The sequence below is a fragment of the Panthera onca genome, chromosome C1 (genome assembly GCF_046562875.1).
Source record: "Panthera onca isolate mPanOnc1 chromosome C1, mPanOnc1 haplotype 2, whole genome shotgun sequence".
Taxonomy (NCBI): domain Eukaryota; kingdom Metazoa; phylum Chordata; class Mammalia; order Carnivora; family Felidae; genus Panthera; species Panthera onca.
The window spans coordinates 180,614,025-180,619,627 of NC_138346.1; positions in this window are offsets into that span (position 1 = coordinate 180,614,025).

A 5,603-nucleotide genomic window follows, 5' to 3' on the forward strand; every position below is an offset into this window, starting at 1 on the left:
ATATGGCTTTTATTACATGAAGGTAATTTCTTCTATCCCTAGTTTTCACAATGTTTTTATCATGAAAGGGTGTTGAATGTTGTCAAATGCTTTTTCTGTATCAGTTGAGATAATGATGTGGGTTTTTTCCCTTCATTCTGTTAATATGGTATCTTACACTGATATTGCTTTTTGTATTGAAAAATCCTTGCAATGACACATCGGACAAAGGGCTAGTATCTAAAATCTGTAAAGAACTCACCAAACTCCACACCCAAAAAACAAATAATCCAGTGAAGAAATGGGCAGAAGACATGAATAGACACTTTCCTAAACAAGACCAGATGGCCAACAGGCACATGAAAAGATGCTCAACGTCACTCCCCATGAGGGAAACACAAATCAAAACCACAATGAGATATCACCTCACACCAGTCAGAGTGGCTAAAATGAGCAAATCAGGAGCCTATAGATGCTGGAGAGGATGTGGAGAAACGGGAACCCTCTTGCACTGTTGGTGGGAATGCAAACTGGTGCAGCCGCTCTGGAAAACAGTGTGGAGGTTCCTCAAAAAATTAAAAATAGATCTACCCTATGACCTCGCAATAGCACTGCTAGGAATTTACCTAAGGGATACAGGAGTGCTGATGCATAGTGGCACTTGTACCCCAATGTTTATAGCAACACTTTCAACAATAGCCAAATGATGGAAAGAGCCTAAATGTCCATCAACTGATGAATGGATAAAGAAGTTGTTGTTTATATATACAATGCAGTACTACTTGGCAATGAAAAAGAATGAAATATGGCCTTTTGTAGCAACGTGGATGGAACTGGAGAGTGTTATGCTAAGTGAAATAAGTCAGGCAGAGAAATTCAGATACCATATGTTTTCACTCTTATGTGGATCCTGAGAAACTCAACAGAAGACGAGGGGGGAGGAGAAGGGGGAAAAAGAAGTTACAGAGAGGGAAGGAGGCAAACCATAAGACACTGTTAAATACTGAGAATAAACTGAAGATTGATGGGGGGGGGGGGTGGGAGGGAGGGGAAAGTGGGTGATGGGTATTGAGGAGGGCACCTGTTGGGATGAGCACTGGGTGTTGTATGGAAACCAATTTGACAATAAATTTCATATTAAAAAAAAAGGAAAGAAAAATCCTTGTAATCCAAGGATAAATTGCACTTGATCTTGGTGTATAATCCTTTTATATGCTGCTATATTAGGTTGCTGGTATTTTACAGAGGATTTGTGTCAATGTTCATATGGCATATTAGTCTATACTTTTCTTACAGTGTCTTTTTCTGACTTTGGTATCAGGGTAATGCCGGACTTACAGAATAAGTTAGGAATTGTTACCTCCTCTTCAATTTTTTTTCTAAAAGTTTTAGAAGGATTGGCATTTGTTCTTTAAATGTTTGGTAGAATTTACTAGTGAAGCCATCAGGCCCAGGGCTTTCTTTATTGGGATTTTTTTTTTTTTTTATTGTGAGTTCAATTTCCTTACTAGTTATAGGTCTATTCAGATTTTCTGTTTCTTCATGATTTAGTCTTGGTTGATTTTATTTTTCTAGTAATTTTTCCTTTTCATCTAGGTTATTCAATTTGTTGATATATACTTACTAATACCACTCTCTTATAATCCTTGTTATTTCTGTAGCTTCAGTAGCTATGTTGCCACTTTCATTTCTGATTTTAGTAATTTGAGTTTTTTCTCTTTTTCCTCAGTCATCTAGTGAGTTTTGTCAATTTTGTTGATCTTCTGGTTTCAAAGATTTTTAAAAAAATTTTAAATTGCTTTTTTATGTTGTTATCTATTTTTGAGAGAGAGACAGAGACAGAGACAGAGAATGAAGGGGGAGGGGCAGAGAGAGAAGGAAACACAGAATTTGAAGCAGGGTCCAGGTTCTGAACTGTCAACATAGAGCCCGATGCTGGGCTTGAACTCATGAACCTGGAGATCATGATCTGAGCCAAAGTCAGCTGCTCAACCAACTGAGTCAACTAGGCACCCCAGGTTTCATTGCTTTTGTTTGTTTTTGTATTCTCTATTTCATTTATCTCTGGTCTATATTATCTCTTCTCTTCTGTTAGCTTTGGGTTTAGGTTGTTCTTTTTCTTGTTCCTTAAACTATAAGGCTAGGTTGTTGATTTGAGATATTTCTTGTTTTTTAATGTTTTTATGGCTATAAATTTCTCCCTTTACACTGCTTTTGCTGAGTCCCATAAGTTTTGGTATGTTGTGTTTTTGTTTGTCATTCACCTCTAAGTGTGTCCTAATTTGCTTTGTGATTTCTTCTTTCAACTATTGTTTGTTTAAAAGTATGTTGTTTAATAGGCACAATTTTGTGGATTTTCCAATTTTCCTTCTGTTATTTATTCCTAATTTCATCCCATTGAAGATACTTTTCATAATATTTATCTTTTTAAATCTATCGAGACTTAATTTGTGGTCTAATATATGGTCTACCCTAAAAAATGTCCTATAGGCACTTAAGAAGAATGTGTATGCTGGTGTTGTTGGGTAGAGTAGTCTGTGTATGTTTGTTAGATGGAGTTGATTTATTGTGCTAAGTCCTTTATTTCCTTACTTATCATCTTCTGGAATGGTTGTCCTATCCATTGTTGTGAGCAGGGTATTGACATCTCCAACTATGTTGTAGAATTGCCTATTTTTCCCTTCAATTCTGTCAGGGGGAAAAGAGAACAATGAAGGGAGCCAAAAAGGGGCACTAGTCCTTTAAATTCCCTGGAAGTCACTAGCTGGAGGGGGAGGGGCTTGCAACAACGGGAAGGTTCCACAACAACAATGGCTGCCCACCTCTTTGTCTGTACCTCTGTGATTTGAAGCAGCAAGCACCAATCAGAGCACAGATTCCCAATATTTGGAGGACAGGGTCCTTTATGCTCACCCTGACTCCCATGAGCTGTGTTAAAGCTGCTTCAGGAAGCTGTGCATAGCTGCCTGCCACTGGGGGTGAAGGATAGATAGCTGTTACTGTTCTAAGAGTTGAAATTGATTGAAATTCACCACAAATTTATCTTCCAAGTATTCCCCTGGAAGTTGTAAGCAAGGCATCAGTAGACTCCAGAGTTTCAAATACATAGTTATATGAGGCAGATTCTGCTAGTGCTGAATCTTGGCATTTCCTACTTTGCCATCTTTCCAGAATCCTCTCTTGGTAACATTTTGCCCTCTAAAAAATAACTTATGGTGATCACAATATCCTTACATTAAAAACCAGGAGATAATATATATATTTACTGAAGGAAAATCTTGGAAATAATGATCCAAATATTTGATTAAAGGAAATTGATTAAATAATCATATATTCACTTCAAGAGGTATTTTCTAAAACCAGCATTCTCTACAACATTATTCTCTAGTCCCTTGCCTTACTTTGTTTTTCTTTATAGAACCTGATATTTTACTATGTGTGTATTGCTCATTGTATGTCTCTCTCACTATAATTAAGTCCATAGGGTAAGGGCTTTGTCATTTTCACTACTGAATTCTCAGCATCTAAAATTTGCTAGAGTCTGGCAAATTCTAGGAACTACCTAAATATTTGTTGAATATATGCATAAGTGAAACATGAAAAGTTCCTGGGAAATACCACTTAGTAAAAAATACAGAAAATGAAATGTTTTCTCTCATTAAAACAATGAAAAGAAATGGCATACATGTTGATGGAGTTTGGAACCTAGAAACTTGGAGATAATGGTCACCAAGGTAATGTGGAGAAATGGAAATGATTTTTCTGATAGGAGACAAGATTATAGGCAGTGTTTTTTCTCTCTCTCTCTTTCCCTTTATTCTTGGTATTAATGTTTCAAAGTGGTGTGTGCTATGAAAAAAAAACAAACCTTTAAAAGCTATTTTCCTGAGGCAGGTGAAAGCATGGATAGAATATTATGCTTGCCAAACTTATTCCTGATAAATGAGGCTATGTATTCCAGGATGGGAAGGAATAGTCCTTGGAGCTTTCAGAGAGGAAATTAAGCACAGAGGAGGAGAATGATTGCTTAGTGTTTGAACAGTAAGTCACATGATACATTAGAATCAAGGGATATGGAGATAAGGGAACAGAAACTAGCTTCTCTGGTCTGTGTCCACAGGCTTTATTCTGAATTTAACAATGGAATACCAATAATCAGGCAAGGCCAGAACATAGAATTTCACATCTTGTATATGTCACAAAGGTGCTCAAGCCAGGAAACAAGTGGCAACTAAAATTCAGACCTTACTCTACTTTCTGAGTCACTGAAACCTGGTGTAGGGCTATATCTGCCCAGAAGGGGTAGCTTTTTCTAATTTTCACAAAGGCATCATAGAGGATAGTTAGTGGAATGGACCACTGACTTAGTGTGCTGGAGTCTGATGCCAAGTAAAATAACGTCTTAGTTGTACCACATCAATCTCTACTCCAGCAAGTACTGGGGCCAGGCTCAATGGGTAGTTTTCAAATAACCATGTGAAAAGACATGATTAATATTTCTCACATATAGTCGTACCAGACTTGTATGCTTGCTGAAAGACAAGTTTATATGCTGGATGTAAATATAGAACACTAAATGACCTATTTTCTTCTAATCCTCCTGCCATGATTTAATGAAGAAATGGGGGTGGGAGGGTTGCATATGGGAACACAGAAAGAAAAGCTTTGGAGTCCCAACTCTTGGACTCATCAAGTAGAAAAATATTGAGTTGAAGTCTCCAATAACTTTCTCCTTATATCTCTCTAATTGCCTTAGGAAAAGACATTTAATAGTTTCTTAGTGGTTTGTGTTTCTCACATCCTCTGTAGCAACCATGTGAATTCAATGAATTCAAACATACTGCGCTCTTTCACCCTGCCTCCCCTTGGCCTATGCATAGAAAGTCTTTCATTGTTTCCTCAACAAATTCTCTTCAGCTTTTAAAACTCACTCTAAGATCATTTCACTGGGAAGCCCTCCTGATACACTATCTTCCCCACTGCAGATATTTCCTCCCTCTTCTGTGTTCCCCCAGCATTTGGCACACTTCTCTATTAGCATATAGCATGATCTGTAAACATATCTGCTGACTTTGTTAAACTGTGGGCTAACTCAGAATAGAGTTTATATATTTTTAATGTTTATATCTAGTCCTAGCATCTAATAGGATGCCTAGTGGAATGGGGTAGTCCAGAAATGTTTGTTGAATCATGAATGAATGAATGCTATAATGACACATGCATGCATCTGATGCAGGAGATATGGGTTCAACTCTTGGCTTCACTGTTAACTTTCTTTATGTGGCAGATTAAATAGGGCCACAAATGCTTTGATGCTTTCCTTATTAAGAAATGGTGTCTATGTCCTTTCCACCTAAATCTGAGTAGAGACTCTGTTAGTGCTTTAATAAAATATGGCAACAATGACACTGCCAATTTCCAAGACTTGGGCTTAAAAAAATGGAAGCATTCATTTCCTATCCCTTAGAACATTGCCTTTTGAAGCCATTGGATGATAGGTAAGATGTTTGGCAACCTTCCGGAGAGACCTCGTGGACGGGCTTTGAGACTACGTGCAGAGAGAAGGGCCTGACTGAGCCCAGCTTCTATGTGAGATGGGGTTAGCCAAATCCAGCCTTACCAAT